The following is a 24,618-nucleotide window of genomic DNA, read 5'->3' on the forward strand; positions in this document are numbered from 1 at the left end:
CTTTCCCCCAATTCACTTTTCCTTTCCTTCTCCTAATGTCCTCCATGTTATTCCTTATGTTCCCCAAGTAAGTGAAACCATATGATAATTGTATTTAAAACAAACTAAAAAAGTAGACCCCAAAAGTCCACAATATACTAATCCTACAGCTTTGGTTCTCTAGAATGAATAAACAAATCACAAACTATTTAGAAATAAAATAAAAAGGGCAAAGTTACATGTAGACAAGGTACTGTGAATGAACAGTCTTCTCTGTGGGTTTTCTAGGTTTGATAGAGTCTGTTATAACTCCTTAGGATAAAATAGAATGCCTATTAGCAAGACAATTTGCTTAAGCTATAGAGGAAACCAAGGAAATTCACTCCTAAACCATGAGGATGTGGTTACTAACTATGAGAATGTGTCCTCCATGAGGACTGAATACTAAACCAGTAGTGTGAAACACTACTGTGGACAATGTTATTTTTGCATGAACATAATCAATAATGACTTCTGGTGACTAAGACAGCTTTTTTTTTTTTTTTTAAGATTTTATTTATTTATTTGACAGATCACAAGTAGGCAGAGAGGCAGGCAGAGAGAGAGAGAGAGAGAGAGAGGAGGAAGCAGGCTCCCTGCTGAGCAGAGAGCCCAATGCGGGGCCTGATCCCAGGATCCTGAGATCATGACCTGAGCTGAAGGCAGAGGCTTTAACCTACTGAGCCACCCAGGTGCCCCTAAGACAGCTTTTATTTGTTTAACTAGTCATTCTTTAAATGTGGTCCCTGAGCCAATAGCATCAGCAACACCCAGGAATTTCTTAGAAAAGTCATTTCTTGGGCCCTGTTTTAGTCCTCTAGGACTGCTGTAACCAAATACCGTAGACAGGGTGGCTTAAACAAAAGAAATTTATTTTCCCACAAGTCTGGAGGCTAGAGAGTCTAAGATCAAGGTGCCCACCAATTTGGTTTCTGGAAAGCGCTCTCTTCCTGGCTCACAGACAGTTACCTTCTTGCTGTGTCTTCACATGACGGAAAAAGAAAGCTCTGGGGCCTCTTCCCTTTATTATAAGGGCAACAGCCCTGCTGGATGAGGGCTTTATCACCTCTTCATAGGCCCTACCTCCAAATACAGTTCTGTTGGGGGTTATGGCTTCAACATATAGATTTCGAGGGGACACAAACGTTTAGTCTGTAAGGTCCCAACCCAAATGTAATGAGCCAGAAACTCTGGATTTAATAAATCCTCCAGCAGTTCTGATGCACACTAAAATCTGAGCGCTAACACTAAGGGAGTGGTATTCAACCCTAGTTACCCATTAGAAACATGCCAATACGTGGGGCTCACCCTACAACAATAAATTCAAAACATCTATGGGTGAATCTTGGGCAGTGATGTTTTTGAAAACTCCAAGATAATTCTTATTTGTGGCCAAAATAGCAAACCACCATTCTCAAGTCCAGTTACTTCCCAAACCTTGTTATTCCTGAAATTTGTTTTATCCCTCTCTTGCATCGTCCTACAATAACCCATAAATTATAACCCAATTTCTTCAGCCAAATTCATAAAAACCTATAGAGGCATAATCATTATGGTTTGGAGAAAATTTTATTTTCTACTCTGTATTATAAAAAATAGCCTCATCAATAGGCTTTTTGTTAAATGTAAAACTGATTATAGCTAATTAAATCTTATTTTCAAATTCCTTCCTCATATAATATATCCCAACAACTTAAGTATAATATATCCCAACAACTTAAGTATATCTTAGATGTTAAAATATTTCATTAGCCATAGAGTTCTGTGTTGATGTAAGGTATCATTACTGTTAAACGGAATATAAGGTCCTAGGAGACAGAGAATATGGTTATTTACCTACGTCTCTTCAATACCTTGAAAAGTTCTGGGATCCAGAGATCAATTTGTTTATTTTTAATAATTTATTTCATTGATTAATACTGTAAATTGAAATCAACACAAACAAGAATTTTGATACCTTGACTTTAAACTGAGTTACAATAAAATAGGCATAGGATCATTTATAAAGCATTAACGCTTCAGAAAGAAAATGAAAAATAGAACATTTGTAAAAGTTGATGGCAGAATATCAACATAAAATATCTCTGAGGAATAAAAATAAAATACCTCTGAGGAAAACATGAAAAAAATCTGCTTTGAAAATATAGTACTTTGTTGCCTGTGACTCAAAGGAATAAAGATAATGAGGAGGGGGAGAAGGAAAAAGTGGGAGGAATACAATGGTTACAATTAATGCAATCTCTCTGTAATCTAGGCTAAACAAAGTTCTAGCCAAGAATTCCTTTAGCAATTATTTTCAGCCCAAAAAGATGCATGTATGTATATATAATATTAATATTGTTAATATTAATATGTGAAATATTGAAATTATATATATATAAAATATGCCCAACTTTGGAGATACAGATATAGATCTATCTATATGTCTATATCTATATATATCTATCTCTATCTCAACAATTGAGGCATTAAAGTCGATTAGATTTGGGATCTAATTCTATTTCTATCCTTGTTTCTGCTTTTCCATGTGACTTTGGGTAGGTTGAATGACTTCTCTGAAATTGTTTTTTTCTTATGTAGTTTGCTATGGAGCTTAAATAAGGTTGCATACATTAATCGCCTTATAGAATGCCTCACATATAATAGACACCAAATAATTTAATTCTCTTTCTTCTTTTCCCCTGAAGATATTCATACCTACGTTTAAGTAGAATTGTGTTGTTTCATTAGGTATATTGCAGTTGATCAGTGAAAGCAAAACTTCGACCATAGAATTAACATTTTTAATAGCATTTCTAGTCATTTTGTTTCATAAGCATTTGTTCTAACGACTGATTTTATTTTGTGTTATTTTACTGATTGTTTTTTCACACTTGTCTGAAGAGCAGAGAGATATTTAAGAATTGAAATAATACTGAACTTAACCTTGTTCACTTAATATTTCAGTAGTCAGAGCATCACCTTTATCACCTGTTATTTATTAGTAAAGAGCTGTGAAAAGCCTGGTCCTCCCTCCCTTCCCAGAATATTGTATTTGAATAAGCAGTGTAATTCAGAGTGTAACACTCCCTGCTTTATATTTTACCAACAACCTCTTGACTTCCTCAAGAGTATTAGTGCTCTGAAAAAAACAATTTCCATTTACATTAGTGTGTAGTACAAGTTATCTTAAATAATGTGTCATGAAGATCTTGCAGAAAAACAACAGAAAAACAGTCCAACCCAGCACTAGGAGAGACTGCTTTCCATTATCGAAGTAGAATGACTGGGAATGTAGAAGAGAACGTGATTTATATATAAATGAAAGAACATACCTAGATGTACATAGGAAAATTCTGGAGTGATTATCAGGAGCTTGGTTATGTCTGCTTGCTATTTCAGCAGAAATCAAAAACACAACTTACCTTCCCCAACTCTCAGCAACATTTTGAGTAAAAACCATGAAGAGCTATATGATGTACTTAAAAAAAAAAAAAGTATTTTTAACACATTCTAAATATCTCCTTTTCATCAGTATTAGGTGGCTTCAGGAATATGTTGTAGTGTGAAGAAACTTAGACTGGAAACATAGAGACTTAGATTGATTATTGGCTCTGTTCTCTAGTTTTGTTTGATGCATATTGCTGGGTCCAACTGACTCAGTCTATACAGTGAAAAAAAAAATTGTACAACATGACCTCCAAAAGCACTTTGAAATTTTAACATTCTGGAATGCAGTAAGACTCATCCAAATTTGCTCGTTTTCATGATTTTTAATGTGCTGTGAAATACTTAAATCATTGACCATCATTTTGATGTTTGAAGATATGTCAAAGCCTACCTTCAAGGGTATTCAAAGCCTGCCTATATAGTTTGGGGGTTATGAAAACACTCCAAAGATAACAAGGTTATTTAATTTAAAATCAGCATGCGCTAGGATATTACCCACAAAACTGAAAAGGAAATGAAAGTAATGGTCCAATGGCTTGAATTCATTAGGTTCTGCCTGAGGGAGGATTTACATAGGCATCTTATGTGAAAGGATAGGAAAAAAAAATCAACCTCTCCTTTCCCCACTCCTCCTAATTGCCTAACAAAATACCATTGTTTAATGTTTAATAAATTCCTTCAAGTAGATGGCAGAAGCCAAAATATAATTAGCAAGGTCAACACAGAAAGAAACCCAGATGGCCCAGTGGAATATGGGGAAGAACTACTTAGGAGAAACCAAAAGACTCAAATCTATTAAACATTAGGGATGCCACTGAACATTTCCCAGGAGATATTAGAAGTGTCGGGGTTCCTTCTTAGCCACTTTCTTTTTTTACTTTAAAATTCTTAAGGGAAGGAGGGAAAAGTGCATTCACCTGGTGCAGAAACGAAAAGGAGGGAATAATTCTGTATTGTACAAATTGTCCACAAATTGCAAAGGAATTTTTACCAAGACGGAATTTAACTCATCATTCCTTAGGACTGTAGCCAACTGAGCTGAGGGAAAGCAGAGAATCAGGGGAGAAAGGCAGACTGCTCACAGAATTCCAATATTACCCTTAATAAATCCATAGTTAGCATCTGAGTTAGGAGCACAGAGATTCCATGATTTGTATCCTGGGTCTTAAAAATAGTTCACATTCCTGTTTATATCCAGGGGGGCGGAAGCACAGCATGTGTGGAAGGGAAAGAACAAGTGAGACGAAAAGAGAAGCATATTGGGGTGGGGGAAGTGTCTAACACCCAGTGATGCAGAAACTAATTACATATGCTTAGGCTAATGGGGCTAAACGAAGACAACTTGGAAAAGATGTGTAATATTGCTGAAAATTTAGCTAAATGACTCAAAATGCAATTAACAGTCATTTTACCCTCCATAACCAGGTTTCCATCATTATCTGACATTATATTTTCGGGATAAAGTTAATATTTATAGAAGTGTTAGTACACGAAAATCTAGCATTTGGGACTTTCTATGCATGATTAATACATTTTATTCCTCTCCTAATGTCCTACTTGCCTTCATACCAGGCTAATGTAAAGAATGACCTAGAAAGTTCAAAACACACTAATCATCTTTGTACCCACAAAAGTGAAAGTAATGTGGGTGTTCACAGTGATTGAATGTTTAATGATTTATAATTGTTCTCTTCTCACTATCTTCTGAATGTACCTAGGAATTTTTTTCTTAAAAGAAGTTAGAAATCAGGTGTTAGAAATCATATAGGTGTTATAAATATATATAACATAAATATAAATATAGGTGTTAGAAATCATCTTTTCATCTTGCTAGTGATGATAGTGACACATCTCTATTTGTCAAAAATTATTGAACTGTATACCTAAAAAGTGGATTTTATAATGTATGTGTATTTTACCTCACCAAACATGACTATTTGAATGCCCAGAACTTAGAGAAAAAAGTATATAGTAAGTCAAAAAAATTAATGTGTCAGTAGAAGTCAAGTGACTTATTTTAAAAATCAATTTTGAATAGTTTATACATATTCATGAAGCAAAATTTAAATGGTGCTTAAGGGTATATGATGAAATCTCTGTCCTAATTTCTTCTACCCACCCTATTTCTTTCCTTTGAAGACAGCTGCCCAGTTTTATGAATAGTCCCTTAGAGGAAGTATTCTCTACATATAACAACTATATGTGTGTTTGATCAGTTAATGCCACTGATCTCTTGATGAAATGCTTTTCATTTTCACCTACTGAACACTAACTTTACACTATTCTTATAGATCCCAGGCTGATATCTTTCCTAATATATATTTTTTAAATCTACGAGTAAGGTAGGTTCTCCTTGGACAAGCTATCTTCAGGAATCTCACACTAGGGGCCAGAACAAGATATCCAGCTCTGAGGAATTTTCCCTAGTTCTCCTGAAGTTTCTCATGGCCCAGGGTTATATATTATATGTGTTATCTCTTCTAGTCTCTTTCTCCCTAGCAAATAGAAAGCCATTTTTCGTCCATCGCCTTGCCTCACTGCAAGACTGCTTCCCACAAATATGGCACATCTGCATGTTTCCTCATGAAAAGTTTCCATGGCCAGCTTACACTGCCTGTATCCAATGTTCCAAAGAAAGGATTGTTCATGTTGGCTCAGAGAATAAGTCAGTTACATCGGAGAGCTGCGTGAGGCTGCTTGGGAACTACAGCCATAGGCATCTCTTCTGACCTTTCCAAGTGTCATTGACAGTGTTGTTCATTATTCCTGAGAGCACAAGAGAAGTACCACTTTACTCTGCCATCTTATTAACCCAGTTTATTAACTTTCAATAGTGCAAAGTCTTTGCCTCATAAATACATTAAGGAATAGAAGTAAATTTTGTTTATAAGAGTAGTTTGGGTTGGAAAAGGGATTCCAGATGACATATTTTGAGCTTCAGAATTAGACTATGACTATAAAATACAGAGGGATTTGAAGCTGCCGAGAACAGCCTTTTCAGGTTTGTTTGTCAGATTAAGCCTTTTTTCTTTTTTCTTTCCAACAAACATTCCTTGGGGGTCCAGTACACACAAAAATTGATGGTGATAAAAATCACTGGATTTTTGTCCTGTTTTTTATCACCTTGTCCCACCTCTCCCCCTTATTTATCCATCTTTGGTTTCCAGTAGCACTCTTGATAGAAATCACTTATTAAAAAATATATATGCCTGAGTTTTACTCCAGACCCAATGGATAAGAATCACCAGGAGTGTAGCCCTAGCAAAACATTTTAATAAACTACTATGGTGATTCTGATACCCAGCCAATTTTGAGAACCACTATCCTAAATTACAGAATCTAGAACCACCAAAAAACAAAACAACAATAACAACAAAAACCAAAGTCCAACCTAAAACTCAAATTATTTCCATTTTATACCATCAGTAAGTCATAGCAGCTAAACTTTTGAAGGCCAACTGTAATAGTTTGTCTCCAGCTTCTTAACCCATGAATATAATTAGTAAGGTTAAACTGAAGTTAATCTCTTTATCATCATAAAAACATTTCAGGCCCAACAAATTTATCTATTTTAAAATACATACCCCTTCAGAATACTGTTTAACATCTGCTTTCAGCAGAGTGACAAAAATCAGATGACTGGATCCATCAAAAGAGAGAGACAAACTTGTCACTCATCAAAGAGTACACTTAGTTACAGAAAAGAGAAATAAAGCTATTCAGAGAAGAAATTGAGAATGTCTACAATGAATTGAAGCACCAAGCAATTATTTTGACAGCATGTAGAAGAAAACACCTAAACAGAACTCCCCCCCCCCCACAAAGCACTGGCTATTTGTGTATTTTGTGATTCACAGGGCAGTGAGGGTGTTTCAGACCATATCATTCAATTAGAATTTGTTGCTGCTGTTCACCAAGAACTCTGATGTGTCTTACCTATTACTTTACCCAACCCTTATAACAACACAGTGAGTTAAGTATCGTCTCCATTCTACAGATGAGGGAATGAGGAATCTGTGGTGTTAAGTTATCCAAACAGACACTGCTAAGTGTCAAAGGGTTACCCCCATACAATTATTTTGGTGCTTTTTATGCTACAACAAAATTGCCTCTTTTGCTATACATGTTAGCCTCCCTTAGGCTGCCCCGCTTCTACAATTTGCCCTTCATTTATATTTTCTCCAGCATTTCCACAATCTCCTATTCCTTCTTTGATGCATCTTTTCATAATTGGCCATTCTCACTTCATCTTATTCACAACCACCAAATACATGCAACATCCTTGGGATCTTAGAATACTCTGAGGAACATGTGAGGAGAGACCAGGCTGATCTGGAGAGTCTTAAGAAAATAAATCAGCTTCATGATGCCTGCTGGTATAATGACAACAGAGAATGGGATGTTTAAGTGAGTTCAGATATGTAAACATGCACAAAATTTACATAAGGGTGAAGAGCTACTTTCTCATTCTACAGCATAATCCAGATTATACCTGCCTTCTAATTATTGTGAAAACTACACACCGGAATAAATAGGATTATTTCAGGAGAGATAGGAAAAACAGGTCTCAAGATGAAAAGTCTTTCTGTCAAAGAAATGCAGAGATCTTGTTTATTTATTTATTTTTTCTTACAAGCTCATTTCTTTGTGACAATAAGTACAGATGCATTAACATTGGAGGGAGAAAGCCTACCTGGAGGCAGACATTCTAGATATCTAAGACACCATACTCTGGCCTCTCCATTGTCTAACAACCAAAAGATAACATAAATTCAGGGCTGATATTCACCCTGCAAACAATGACAGGCCCCTAAGAATTGTGTGGCTTTGCTTTCCATTTTGAGTGGTTCGTTGCTATAGTGGAGCTGTATGGTAATTAAATATTTTGACTATGATCTGCATAATTCATAAGAATTATATAGAAAGGTAGGATAATACTAAATGCCTCATTAATTCATCAACAATTAAAAATGAGATAAATATTAAGATCAAAATGAGTTTGAGATCTACACTATGAAATGTTTCCCAGTGCCTTTTTTTTTTTTTTTTTAATTATATCTATGCATCATTCCTTTTAAGAAGACGAAGAGGGATACCTGGGTGACTCAGTTAGTTAAGTGTCCTACTCTTGACTTTGGTTCGGGTCATGATCTCGGGTGTGGTTCAGGTCATGATCTCAGGTCATGATCTCAGGGTTGTGGGATTGTGCCCTGTCTGGGGCTCTGTGCTCAGCAGGGAGTCTCCTTGAGATTCTTGTTCTTTTTTTTTTAATTGTGTTATGTTAGTTACCATACAGTACATCATTAGTTTTTGATGTAGTGTTCTGTGATTCATTGTTTGTGTATAACAGCCAGTGCTCCATGCAGTCCGTGACCTCCTTAATACCCATCGCCAGGTTCATTCATTCTCCCCATCCCTCTTCCTTCTAAAACCCTCTGTTTGTTTCCCAGAGTCCATAGTCTTTTATGGTTCGTCTCCCACTCCGATTTCTCCCCCTTTATTTTTTCCTTCTCGTAATGTCCTCCAGGTTATTCCTTTTGTTCCACAAATAAGTGAAACCATATGATAATTGAAGTTCTCTGACTTATTTCACTTAGCATAATCTCCTCCATTCCTATCCATGTTGATGCAAAAGCTGGGTAGTCATCCTTTTGGATGACTGAGTAATATTTCATTGTGTATATGGACCGTATAATCCTTATCCATTCGTCTGTTAAAGGGGATCTTGGCACCTTCCACATTTTGGCTATTTTGGACATTGCTGCTGTGAACACTGGGGTGCATATGGCCCTTCTTTTCCCTACATCTGTATCTTTGGGATAAATACCCAGTACTGCAGTTTCTGGGTCATAGGATAGCTCTGTTTTTAGTTTTTTGAGGAACCTCCACACTGTTTTCCAAAGTGGCTGCACCAATTTGCATTCCTACCAACAGTGTAAAAGGGTTCCCCTTTCTCCACAACTTTTCCAACATTTGTTGTTTCTTGCCTTGTTGATTTTTGCCATTCTAACTAGTATTCTTTCTCCCTCTTCTTCTGCTCCTCCCCCCACTCATGTGCACGCTTGCTCAGCTCTCTCTCTAAATAAGTAAATAATCTTTGGGGCAGGTGGGTAGCTCAGTGGGTTAGACCTCTGCCTTCAGCTCAGGTCATGATCCCAAGGTCCTGGGCTCTAGTCCTGCATCGGGCTCTCTGCTCAGCGGGGAGACTGCTTCCCCCTCATCTCTGCCTGCTGCTCTGCTTACTTGTGATCTCTCTCTCTCTGTGTCAAATAAATGAAATCTTTGAAAAAAAGAAAGAAAGAAAGAAAGAAAGAAAGAAAGAAAGAAAGAACGAAAGAAAGAAAAAAGAAAAGGGGCGCCTGGGTGGCTCAGTGGGTTAAAGCCTCTGCCTTTGGCTTGGATCATGGTCCCAGGGTCCTGGGATTGAGCCCCACATGGGGCTCTCTGCCCAGCAGGAATCCTGCTTCCTCCTCTCTCTCTCTCTACCTGCCTCTCTGCCTACTTGTGATCTCTGTCAAATACATTTTTTAAAAATTTTTATAAAAAAAAAAGAAAAGTAAATAATCTTTAAAAAAATACAAAGGAGGAATATGAACCTTACTTTTATATAAAACAATTCAAATCCTGAGACTATGATCTTGACAACTATTTTAAATCTGTTTCCTCAAAAGCGAAATCAGGATTATTTTAATACCTACATTACAAAGTTTTAAAAAGGTTTAATGAAATAAACGAGGATACACCTGATAGGTGTAAGAGCAAATGTTAGCTGTTGTCCTTTTTAAACTACACTTAGGGAAGATAAAGGTCTGTAAGGCTCATGTCCATCTCTATTTAGAACAGAGTGACTGTGGGTGTCTTGTTTATACTGACCGTAGCCCAAAAAAACGAAGCACCAACAGCAGTCAGATAAATAGGCCTCCTCTTCCCCTACAAAGAGGCTAAGCACTACTTTGAACTATTTTTCCTTTGGTAATTCGAACCTGCGAGTCAAAAATTAAGTCAAACATATCAGAAATACTCTGTTGTTTACTTTTGCCTTTTCTGTGCCATTTGAAGGATGGAAACAGGCATTTTTATACATTATCAAAGTGGCACCACATACTTGTTCACATTACTGATTTAAGAAACAAGAATTCTTGAAAGGAAATCAATTTTGAACATGGAGCAATGCTAAATCTTGCCACAAAACAACAAATCTTCGGCTAGACATTTTACAGATCATTTTCTATAGCATTAATTTATATCATACTGTATACAGCGATTTGACACCTTCATTTTGCACCAACCCTCAAAGCAAGCACTTTATGTAAGATACAGTAGAAAGCAATAGCAATTAGTTTACAGATGTGTTTGAATTTAATACTTGTAAGGCTTATTTCCTAGAAACATGATAAGAGAGCCTAAGCTCACGTATACCTGTAGGGACTGTAGGGTTGAGTTTCCTCTTACCATGATATTTCTTCTACCACCCACTCTGCTGTTAGCCCTGCATTCATTGCTGTATCCGTTCCCCAGAGCACACAGTCCTCCACAGCCCCACCACTCTCAATACTATCTCAGTCGTAAGACTATCTCATTATTCTCTTTATCTCATTAATACTATCTTGATACTATCTCTATTACGACCACCATCTCCACTGCCTGTCTTTATTCTCTTTTTTTCCTGCCTCCTTCAGTACTCCTTTGCCTTTGATGTGTTTTATAGAATTACATAGTAACAGTGGTATCCAATTCTTGCTACCTCATGAATACCCCCCGCTACTTTTCTTAATTTCTGGAGCTTAGCTTAGACTTCATGCTTCATCCTCTCAAGCAACTTAGTGCTTCTGTACCTAAGAAAAGATTTCACCATGGAGTTATTTGCATGGTGCATTATCGATGCTTTAAAAGTGATGTAGATTTTCATCCATTTTAGGTTTCAGTTGATTGCATGCCTTAGCATGAGGTTGGCAGTGAGAAGGAAAATGGTTTTGCAACAATCAGATTCTCCCTGGTTAGAAATCCAAGTGTTTGTTTTCTAATTTTTTATAGTTACCGGATGCAATGGGGGGAAGTAGAAACTGTCATCATGTTCACAAAGAGATTACCCATGGCTGAGGTTTCAATCAAATATTTGAAAGCTTCTCCCCATCTGTGAGAGTGGAACTGTAATAGGCTTTTAGGGTTCTTCCTTCCCTATCATTATATGTTGTTGGTTTTTTTTTTTTAATAACAACAGAACCTCGGTGTACTTTCAATGATTATGAATCTAAATCTCGTTTTCACTTACTGACAGACTTTTCTCTTTTAAAACATGGAGACTTATCTTACTAAGGATCTGGTAACCTTGGGAATTCTGTGTTGGGATTTTAGCCTCTTTAGGAAGTGGCTAGTGATAAAAATCTAACAATTTTGTTGGAGTTTGGAGTGTTGTCTTTTTTTTTTCTTTTCTTTTCTTTTTTTGCTAATGGAGTCTGTCTAATGAAGACAATACACAAAAAGTCAAAAAAGGGGTATTTAAGTCAGCTTTCAAAAACTCTGTGGTAAACTTAGGTTGGAGAATGTATCTTGGACGTGAAGTCATCTTGTTGGCCTGCACGTCACTGAGCTGAAAACAAAGAGGCACAGAGCAAATGGCTAGTCTCAATCACAGGGAGAAAGGAGCAGAAGATATCCCAATCCCACTTCGTTTCTCTCATTTCCAGGAGACCTGGTTCAGTCAGGTGAGCTGGATGCCTGGAACTTGGAAGGCCAGTGTTCTTCATACTGACTGGTTAGCGCAAGTAACCTACTCATTATTGAGATTATGAACTAAAGAGATAATTTCCCCTAGCAGAGGAAATAAATAGGCTATGAGTTAATGCTTGCTGCTTAAAAAATATCCTCTGAGAGAAGAATAGTACCCAATACAAACACTTTTAGGAAGGGGAACAGGCGTCTCTTTTTTGTGTGGTCTCTCCTCCATGAATATGTGGGAATAAAGTCATGCCCCACAGAAATGAAGGGCATACAACCTCAGTACCTCTTCAGATAGTCCTGCAAGAAGACTGTAAAAACTGAGATGATGTTCACTATCTGTGAGTGAGACATCCTTCAAAGAAATTTTTAAATCCTTCTAAAATCTTACCTGAATCAGGTTTCCTGGGACTTAATATGATCTTGAAGATAAAATTGTCTCTTTTCACTCTGATTCAGTAAATTCCACCAATGTAAATATTCGAGATAAAGCTGAAAGATAGTATTATTTCAGTCATATTTAGAATCCTGAGAACTAGAGCTGACTCTTCCTTCCCTATGGCCAGCCCTCTGTTATAACCAACAGGACTCTGTATATTTTCAGTGACTTTGAATCTAAATATAGTTTTCACTCATGAAAAGACTTTCCTTACTCCTCTATCTTCATTATATGGCTTCCTAGGTCATTGCAGAAGCAAGCATGAATGAGAATGAAAACTATATGTCAGAGGCTACTAGGGGCCAGGCCTGGACATGGCACTTACAACCTCCCTCATATTTTATTACCAGAACTCAGTTGCATGGCTGTAAGGAAGGCTCAGATATATAGTCTGTGTGTTAAGGGAAAATGATAATAGATTTGCTTAAAGATAACCCATCTCTGTTACAGAATGTCAGAAATAGACGGGTAAGTCTTAACTGACTTAGAAGACAAAAGGAAGCAGATACCCAAGCCTGGCAGAAGGAAAGGGAGAAAACAAGACAGAGGAAAGACTAAAGTGAGTTAAACTGCAGAACTTCAGAGAGGCTTAGAAATTGGAGACACCAAGAACCTCTGAAACATAAATGTGTGGCAGGTCTGAAGAGAGACTGGTATGTTTGCATATATAGAAATTAAAACCCCCAAATACCTTATTCCATTCTACTTGCCAAGTGACTATCAACCCTCAACACCAGAAAAATAACAGTTTATTTCATGGTGATGTTTCTACAACTAAGAAGAGAAAAGAGGTACTGTATTGGAAGTAATGTAATATTTGAAAGTCACTGTACATAATGCTGAGGATAGCCCCTTTGCCTTTATTAAATTCAAAAAACCACTAGCAACTAGGAAATACCATGTCCACCTTCAGAGCAGCTCTATGGGTATTACTTCTGGGCATAGGCTCCACATTAAGTGCCTGTAGATATTTAGTTATGAGAAGACATTAAATATGCCCATTTCTGGGGCACCTGGGTGGCTCAGTTGGTTAAGCATCTGCCTTTGGCTTGGGTCATGATCTCAGGGTCCTGGGATCAAACCCCATGTCAGGCATCCAGCTCAGCAGGGAGTCTACTTCTCCCTTTGCCCTCACACCACTTGTGTGCTCTCTCTCTCTCTCTCAAATAAATAAATAAAATCTTTTTTAAAAAAATGCCCATTTCTTATATAATCACTCTCTAGATAAGATTTGTTCACATTATGGTTGTTTTCATTCCAAATCTCCAATCATCTTTAATATGTTCTTCTCTGGACTATGTACCCTCAGCCAAGGATCAATGTACATTGGAGGTAACCCCCCTCATGTGAAAGATACAGAAGAAAACTAGCCGGGAAACAAATGACCTTGGAAGAAAGACATTACAGAGAGCAGAATAAACACTTTAAAAACATTCTAGAATATCCTAGAGAGAGAAAATAGAGTAAGCCTTAAAAAGAACCTGAGAAGGAACACTCAGATAATGGAAAGAACAAAAAGTTGGTGGAAGAAGTAATATAATGACAAAGAGAAAAGACAGGTGCCAACCAAGCTGGTCAATGATGAATGCTCAGCCTCACTTCCTCACTCTGGTTTTAACTCCAGCCTACACATCCAGCTCTGCAAAGGTCCTGATTATGTTAATGGGACAGTTACTAAAGAAATAGACCATGTATCAAAGTGAAACCACTTAGTTTAAGACTTTGATTTTCTCCCCTTTCCCTCCATTATTCATGTTAGGTATATTCCTGTCTCCTTCCCTATGTTCTGTCTTTGTTCTGACCCTGAGTTGCAACGTTGTATACTCGAAAGAGTGTGGGCTTCACAGCTGGTAATAAGAGGGTTTGTGTTGTGTTGTTACCACTGATTGAATGGACAAACATGGTCAATAACATAATTCCTTAAACCTCGTTTTTTTCATCTGGACAACAGAACTGATGATGCCTATTTCATATGATTAAGAGAATTAAATGATACATGTATGTCATCCTGTCTAACAGAGATTAGGAGAAAGCAAAAGATCAACAACATGAGGGTTGTTTTTTCTCTCTCCCTGATAAGACTATGTGTGAAATTGTGTCATAGTCTCTTGAGAGGGAGACCCAGTGTCATCTATATTACCACAGATTGACTTGTTGAGGGGAAACATTTCTGCCATTTAACCAAATTATTGCCATAAGATAAAGTAAACAGCTTTAACGGATTGTTTTGCCAATTGAGTTGCTCAATTCTATTGTCATTGTCTACTTGTAATCTAATTAGTAGCCAAATGAACTCAGTCTCTCTTCCTTTTTGATTTTGTGGTTAAAATACCTAATAAAAACTGTAAACATAAAAACCTCTATGGTGGTTCAGAGAAGATGTAATTATTTGATTTCCAAGGGCAAGTCCGTAGTTGTCTTTACGCATATGTTAACTTCTCACATAGCACGTCTTTTTCTTGCATACAAGGAGAACAGAACAAATTATACTCCTTTTATTTGTGGATGATATTAAATTAGTAAGCATTATCTTTATGAATTACATGTCTAACAAAGCTTTTCTTAGCCATCTAAGGAACAGGGGTATAGTCAGTGAACAAGACATTATTCCTGCTTTCATTTTCAATGAATGGAGTGCTATTATTCATAGCATTTTGCCCTATACACTCTGTGCCACAGAACAAATTGCTAGAATTTTGAAGAAAGCCAAAATGCAATTTTATTTCACTTTCTAATGCTTGTTTGAGAAACTCATTAAAGAAGACTGCAAGGTCACCAGTTCAAGCCCACAGATCACATGGGAGGCAGGATCTGGTTATTCCAGAAACCACCATTCCTTCTACATTCGATAATCACTAGCATTGAAATCAGAAAGAGGAATTTCCTTTCTGTAGCTAACTATATAGTCAGAAATCACATGTGTCAGGCAGAAGCTGAGGTTTTTAGCCAAAATCCAGAGTCTAGGGAAAAAAAAAAATGGAGGGGTTGACTATGTTCTCCTCCCAACTGCCAAATGACCTGAGAGTGGGAGGGAATATTGGAGCTCAGCTTAAATAAGATCATAACCCTTAATTATAAATAATAGATACAGCTGGCAAACTGAAACATCCAATTTTAATTAGATTCTTTGCAGCTATATGTCTTTGATGTGGTTTAGTTCAATAAATTACAACAGCCCTGTGTTTTTATTATTGTTTTCCCGTCTTCTGGTGCGTGGGTTAAGCTTACATAACGTATTTGATTGATAGCATGGGTTGGGGATGGGGAGGGAAATCAACCAAAGAGGTTTTTTGCTAATTCTACCAGTGAGTTTAGGAAATTGACATATTCATTCTGGGGCTCACTTTCCTCTCTATTAAGCTGTTTTTAAACTAGACTTCACTGCGCCCATTTTTTAGCAAAAAGCTCTGAACATTATCTCCTTCTTTATAACTGGGAAATAGGGTCTTTATTGAAAAACATAGCATTAAAATCATTTAGGTTTCTGAAACTGGAATAGAATGTCAATGACCTGTCATTTCAGGATAATCAGATTATCTTTATAAAATTTCTTCATCTATTCATTAATTATTTGATATGTCTTTGTTAGACATCTACCCTGTGCATGACATTGGGCTAAGTCCAGGAATTATGAGCCAAAGTGATTGTGTCCTGCTTTCATGGAGCTTATGATTCAGTTGGAAAGATAGAAAAACAAGCAATCGAAGTTTCACCCATGGCGTGACGTAAGAGTTTAGGATGTCATGGAATCACCTTGTTGGGAGAGAAGGGTCCACAATACTGTGAGGCAAAGACAGATAAGGAATTTTTCAAATTGCATGTATTTAGCCATAAGTTACTGATAACTTCCACGGGAAAACTGATAAGTTAGCCATAAGTGACTAATAACTTCCATGGGAAAACTTCAATAGAGTAGTGAGTGTTAGAATAGTTTGAAAAAATAATTTTAAAGTGAGGAAATGGAAAAAGTATTCGTGTCGTCTGCTCATTTCTTAACTGGATTATTTGTTTTGGGGGTATTGGGTTTGATATGCTCTTTACAGATTCTGGGTACTGACCTTTTATCCAATATGTTATTGATATGTTATTTGCAGATATCTTCTCCCATTCCAACAGTTGCCTTTTAGTTGTGTTGATTATTTCTTTCACAGTGCAGAACCTGTTCATCTTGGTAATCTCCTAATAGTTTATTTTTGCTTTTGTTTCCCTTGCCTCCAGAGACATGTGTAGTAAGAAGTTGCTATGGCTTAGGTATAAGAGTTTGCTACCCGCAAACTCTAGGATATTGATGGTTTTCCTGTCTTACATTTAGGTCTCTCATCCATTTTGAATTTATTTTTGTGTATGGTGGAAGAAAGTGATCCAGTTTCATTCTTCTGCATGTCACAGTCCAGTTTTCCCAGCACGATTTGTTGGAGAGACTGGTTTCCCCCCCCCCCATTGGATATTCTTTGGTACTTTATTGAAGATTAGCTGAAACAAAAATAAAGACAAATATTTCTGAAGGTTTAGGTCTAAATGGAGAAGAGAGAAATGATGTGCTAACTAAAGTAAGTAACAGAGAATGTTTTGAGTTTGTGATCTTTTATAAAATACTTTTGAGGATTAAGAACAAGAACATGATTAAAAATTTTTAAGTATTCTACAAGTCAGTATTAAATATAGTGAATGTTCATGTTAAAAAATGTAAACCTGCAAAAAACAATTATTTGTAAAAGTCATCTAAAATCCTGCTGCTTAGATGTAAATGCTGGTAACATTTTGTTGTCTACTCTTGTAGATTTTAATACATATATACATAAGTAAACATATATAAACATATGCATGATTTTCATTAACATGAGTTTATGCCATACATATTGTTGTGCAACATATTTTTAATGAAAAATTTATACTGAAAATCTGTCCACTCAATAAATATGCATTTTCTTTAAAACTATATCCTCTTTTCTAATATAGTTCTCACAATATATTTTATTATTCTATTAAATGATCAGGCTATTTTTAATCATCAAACAATACAGCTGTGGAGTGTACTTTTGTGGTTCCACTGAGATAATTACATACTTGCCCAATTTTTTTTTCAGGGCAAATTCCTACAACTAGGTTGGGTTTTACACTAAAATTTTCCACTGAATTTGAACACCTATTCTAAGGCTGCCACAAGAGATGTACACTGGAAAACTGTAACAAAGTAACGAATCCCAGATCCTCTCTAATTTAGAGCCAACCATGTTTGGGGAGGTGAATGGGGTCCCATTGAATACAGACTGGAAAACTGTATTTAGGCACTTGGGACGTTCCAGCAGTCCTGCCCAGTAGAGTTGCCCTGGCAGAAGAGAAATAGCCAAAACAAGGTATAAAGAAAAAACTGTAAGAGGAAGAGATTAGTCAGCCAACTTGGCACTGACGTTTGTGAAATGAGGAAAACTGCAGTCTCCTGTATGAGCAGCATTGGTTGGTGGTTTAAAATTTTGTTTCTGAACTAGAAGACTGACAGGCTACAGTTTACCAGGTTATATTTTAGGACTATTGGATGGGAAAAAGCTACGTGATTGACCACCGTGCTACTTAAACTGAAACCACTGGGGGCAGGGAGGGAAGCAATGTAACAAAAATAGAATACATGTTTCTGAACTACCAGCATCACTTCCTAATATTTCAGGGTAGACAATTATCATGAGTTTGCCTTCTCTTCCACAGAAGGGCATAACTAGCAGAGGATATTTTCTAGAAATCATCCTATAATACCTAAAGTATATACATAAAGTGAAAAAGTAATTTAATCAGAACAACAATAGCAGTAGACATGCAGGATGAAATTATTTTATATTTGATAGTATCCATTTATTTTAATTGTTGTAACCAATTAAAATATGTTAAAGAGGCCGTCCTGTTTTGTGAATGAGTTTCTGAAGTACATTAATTCAAAATGGATGCAGAGGTAGCAAAGTACAAAGTATTATATAGCTGGTTTTTTTGGAAGTCAGCATTTAGAAATGATGTTAACACATAAAATGTTTAAATGGGCTGTAAAATATCACAGAGTATAATTACTTATACATAAAGTATCACACAGTATAATACTACCTCATCTTTGCTTATAATTATTATAAAACCATTTACCTATGAAAACTGCATTCATGTTATGTGGATTTTTAAGAATTTATGGGACTGGGAGATAGCCTGAGAGTTTTGATGTTATACACGGTCAGACTGCTTTATTCTCTATTTGGCCAAGAAGAGAAGCAGGCTAGTATTTTTTGTTTTGAGCTGAATTTTTTAAAAAATTTACATTTAATTTTTTCCCACTTATCAATACAGAAGAGAAATGCCACAATAGTGTGATTACTTGAATCTTTGTAAAAACTGCAGGATAAGGGCGTCTGGGTGGCTCAGTCAGTTGAGCATCCAACTCCTGGTTTTGGCTCAGGCCATGATCTTAAGGTTGTGAGATTGAGCCCCATGCTCAGTGAGGAGTCTGCTTGAGATTCGCTCTCTCTCTCCCTCTGACCCTCCCTCCATTCTCTCTCTCTAAAATAGATAAATAAATCTTAAAAAAAAAAAAAAACACTTTAGGATGATATTTATTATAATCATAACATAAATACTCCCTGGATTGGAATCCTTAACTTTTCATTTGTATAACATATGGGTTTAAGAACTTGACAAAGGTCAAAGAAACAGTGTAAAAGTAGAACTAGTTTTTTATTTTTTATTGTATAGTTTGTGTTTTTTTGTTTTTTAGTTTTTTTTAATGATTGTCATCCTACAGAGCTCTTTTTCAGTTTGTGCATGTCTTTTCTATAGATAATTAAAATCAATTTTCATTACATGGGGTGTCTCTCTTTTTCATTACATACATTTTAGCATGCAAGGCCTGGCAATTCTTTAAATACTCTTATTTAAATTTAAAAAAAAATAATTTTGGCAGGTTTATTACAAATTAAATAAATAGAAATTTAGCTTTTAATCTAATTATGATTATTAAATTTAATCTAATTATGACTTTATACATGCATAATTAGTGTTTCTCTTCTTAAATGTTACTTCTAAATTTTAATTGTGATAACATCACTCAACATGAGAGTTGCCCTCTTAACAAATATTTAAGTATACACTAAGTTATTGACTACAATCTAGAGCTTATTCATCCTACTTTTCTGAAACTTTATGTCTGTTGATTAGTAACCCCTTATTTTTCCCTTAATCCTGGCCCCTGTCAACTATCGTCCCACTTTGATTCTATGAATTTGACTGTTTTAGATTTTTCATAAAAGTAGAACCATGAAGCATTTGTCTTTCTGTGACTGGCTTATTTCACTTAACATAATGTCTTCAGGTCTCATTCATTTTGTTGTATATTACAGAACTGGTTCTCTTTAAACCTGAATAATATTCCATTGTATGCATACACCATATTTCCTTTATTCATCTGCCATTTATGTGTTGTGAATCGTGGCTGTTGTGAATCATGCTGCAATAAACCTAAGAGTACTAATATCTCTTCAAGATCCTAATTTCAATTATTTTTTTAATTTTTAATTTTTATTTTTTTAGTAATCTCTACCTCCAATGCGGGCTTGAACTCACAACCCTGAGATCAAGAGTCACATGCTCTCCCTTCCGATGTGAAGAGTCCAGTCCTGAGGGTTGATTTACCAGTCCCCTCTGTTTTCACTCATATCAACACTGAAGTAGAACTAACACCTATGACAGTTAATATAAAAAATCCACTCAGTCCCGAAGCTGTACCTAATGGTCTTGAGTTTAGGGACAATTCTATTTAGAGGTAGAGAAGCCCTGCACAAAAAAGCAAACTCAGTTGCAAACAGTATTCATTGCCCATTCTTGTTCTCTTCAAATTACCTCTAATAATGCTTCAAAAATTGATCCTCTCTCTGATGCTTCATCATCCCACTGGCTCTGGAAGGCCTTTCTTTATAGTCCTGCAAAATATACTTCTAGCTATAATACACATACAGATTTGATATATTATATATATATATGATATTTAGTTATAGATATAAAGATGACAATCTCAGAATGAATATACATATATATCTGAATATAGAAATATAAAGTACAACTGAAGAAGGGAATTTTGCTGCTGTACATTATTTTTAATGCAGTAGTTCCAAATTAATTATGTGAGAAAACTTCCTTTTTGATTTCTAGTCAAGCTATGTCTAAACATTTCCTTAAACTTTGAGCACGTCTTTTGGTAACATATGAATTTTAACTTATAGTTATCATATAATTGTACATATTCTGTTAAAGTATTTTTTAATCCACAAGGGGAAAGTGTTTTCTTAAAACTATCTCCATTTGAATAAAACATGTGTTTATTGTTCTCTGTAACAATAAAAATTTTGAGTTAATATTTACCTCCCTCTAAATTCTACAGGAATAAACAAGCATACATTTCATGTCAAGAAGTTGAGACATACACTGTCTGGACAATTTAACCCACAGCATTTATATGGCTATAAAGGGACTACAGTGCATTTTTTTACATCCCATAGTAGTACTTAAAGAGAATAAAAAATGTAAACTGTGAGATGATATGCTTATTTTAAAAGTATTCTCTGATCCTGTACCACTGCATAATGGTGTATAAAATGTGCTACAATTTTGAAGTCAGAGGACATAGAGAATAGTATGAAAAATTATATTAATCATTAAAACCTGCCCATAATTTCTTTTAAAAACCTTGATACTTCAGTCATCATGAGAGTTTCTTTAGATAGACTTTTGAAAACACTCCAAGGTAAACTATGCAGCATATCAGAGCATCTTTTGTTAACTTGTGCTATTGGAGAAAAGGCCCCATGGCTTTTGCAATCATACACCCAAGTAATTTTAGGCTCAATGATTTTATTATCATTACCACCATTTTTTCCGGTGGTTTATCTTCAACTACCAAAGCACAAATGGAATCCAAAAAGTGGAACATTTCTCTATTACGTTGTTCTCTACTGTTTAAGCAACCATCTCCTTTAAAGCCATGAGAAATGAGACAAGATAGCTACTTTGGGGTATATATTTACAGATTTATCTATTTTATCTAATCACCACAAATGCATCTTTATTTTCTATGCTTTAGGCCTGCAATTTTACAATAGTAACTAGAGTTTATTTTCTATAACAATGTATGGTTTATGGCTAAGGACCGATTTAATTCAATAAACAGTTTAGTCTACTTGCCAAGTAGTTTCTTAAACTCAGGGAACACAGAGGCAGATGGGACAGAGGCCATGCCTTCAGGAAGCTTACAGTTTGAAGACAGAGATGAGTGTATGTATGTGATAGGAGAGCTATGCACATAGCCCTAAGGGCTCACAAAAAAGAGAACCAGTCTCAGAATAAGGGGGACAGGTGAATGGATGAAGAGTATACTTATATTGATAAGCACTGAGTAGTACATAGAGTTGTTGAATTACAGTACTGTACACATGAAACGAATGTAATAGTATATAACTACTGGAAAAAAAACAAGGGGGAGAGAAAAGTCATGTTTGGAGATTTATGTTTAAGCTAAGTATTAAAGGGCAAATAGGGGGGTGCCTGGGTGGCTCAGTTGGTTGGGCGATGTCTTCGGCTCAGGTCATGATCCTGGAGTCCCAGGATCGAGTCCCACATCGGGCTCCCAGCTCCATGGGGAGCCTGCTTCTCCCTCTGATCTTCTCCCCTCTTGTGCTCTCTCTCTCTCTCTCTCTCTCTCTCTTTCAAATAAATAAATAAAAATCTTAAAAAAAAAAAAAAAAAAGGGCAACTAGGGGTAGACCATGTAAATCCATGGAGGATGGTATAAGCAAAGAACATTAAGTGTGAAAACAGTAAGTGCAAAAACAAAAATTTATGAATGTTTATGGCATGTGTGTGACATTTAAAGAAATACAGGCAGTTCTGAATGGAGATTACAGTACAAATTAGGGAAGCAGTAAGAGATCAGCATGGAGAGATAGGATTACTTATGAATAAATATTTTTGGCTAAAATGAGCACCTGTGTCACCTCATCTGTTGATTTTAAGAATAACATATAGCCAGCATTGTTCTTAAAATCCCATAAATTGCTCATAAAGTATGGTATATGTGGCTTTTATCCATCCAGCCCTGTTCAGTAATGTGTTAGTATAAACATCTGAGACAGATGATGGGCATTGGACATATTCTGATGATTTGTCTTCCTTTTACTCTTACATTACTAATTACTTTTTCATTTTCTCTTTCATCAAAATCAAAATTATTTAATTTGTAAATGCATATATAATGCAACTGCGTTCTAATTTAAAATGTATCTCAAAGGATAGGAAGTAATTGAGAAATATGAAGTAAGATAATGTCAAAGAACATTTTAGCAAAGTTTGAACAGGATAGGACTGGAGGCAGGACCCTGATTAGAAAAGTAATACAACTGTCCAGTTAAGATGAAACAAGAGGAGTTCGCCTAACTGGCTCAGTTAGAAAAGCGTGCAATTTTTGGTCTTGCAGTCATGAGTTCAAGCCCCATGTTGGGCATAGAGCCTACTTAATAAAAAAAAAAAAAAAAAAAGAAAGGAAAAGAAAAGAAAAAAAGATGAGGGGTGCCTGGATGGCTTAGTGGGTTAAAGCCTCTGTCTTCAGCTCAGGTCATGTTCCCAGGGTCCTGGGATTGAGCCCCGCATTGGGCTCTCTGCTCAGCGGGGAGCCTGCTTCCCTTCCTCTCTCTCTACCTGCCTCTCTGCCTACTTGTGATCTCTGTCTGTCAAATAAATAAAATCTTAAAAAAAAAGAAAAAGATGAAACAAGAGAGAAAACTAAACTGAGATAGAATTTGTAGGAATGTAGAAGAGAACACAGATATCAGCTAGCCTAAGATGGCAGAATAAATATTCCTAGGTTTCTGATTGGCTTTGGATGTTGAATCAAATTTGAAAACCTAAGATGATGTTCCAATTTCCCACACAGATAATGGCCACAGCACTGAAGGACTGTTAGCAGATGTAGTAATTGTGCTTTTTGTGTACATCTTAGCCTGGGTCTCCCATAATGCAAATCCTGAGGAAGCACATGCAGGATAATATTTTATCAGAGGGGAGCTAGTGTAACAAGAGTAGGAGTAAAGAGAAATCAGAGAAGGAAAACAAATATAAGGACATGAGCTTCTTTAAAAAAAAAAAAAGGAAAAGAAAAAGACTTTATTGTTTATTTATTTATTTATTTAGAGAGAAAGAGCAGAGTGAGAGAGAGAGAGCACGAGCAGGGGGTCAGAAGGGAAGGGCTAAGGGATAGGGAGAAGCACACTCCCCACGGAGCAGGAAGACTGATGGAGGCCTCCATCCCAGGACCCTGGGATCATGACCTGAGCCAAAGTCAGATGCTTAACTGACTGAGCCACCCAGATGTCCCTAGAACATAAGCTTCTCAATGGCCCCAGTTCTCAAGCAAATGCAACTACACCTCAGTTTTTCAGTCACTCTAGTTTCTAAAACATATTATATGGTATCACTGAGTGTCAAAGTCCTTGATCTGTGGAGGAGTAAGATTGAATAATTTATCTGCTGGGTTATTTTCTTTTCCTATCTTTCATTATTCAAAGACTGAGACAACAGAGAAAAATATATGGAATGTGGCAAAAGTAGTGTGGGGGGGGATTAGTCACTGCAAATAACTATAGTAAAAATGAAGACTGATCTTCAACAAATAACCTAACTTTCCAGCTGAAGAAGAAACCAAAAAATCAAGAGAAAAGTAAACCTGAAGTAAGCAGAAATAAAGCAAAAATTCATGAAGCAGAAAATTTGAAAAAGTCAACAAAACTAGAAGTGTGTTCTTTAAAAATATCAACAAAATAGACACAACTGTAGCAAATAAAGGAAGCAGGGATTCAAAATTAGGAATGCAAAAAGGGACATGATGAGCTACCTTACAGAAATACTGCGAGCAAGTGGAATTTAACCCAGAAGTTCAAGGTTGGTTTAATTCTGAAAATCAATTAATGTAATATACCATATTAATGGAATGGAGAACC

Source organism: Martes martes, assembly GCF_963455335.1.
Source record: "Martes martes genome assembly, chromosome: 16".
NCBI classification, from domain to species: domain Eukaryota; kingdom Metazoa; phylum Chordata; class Mammalia; order Carnivora; family Mustelidae; genus Martes; species Martes martes.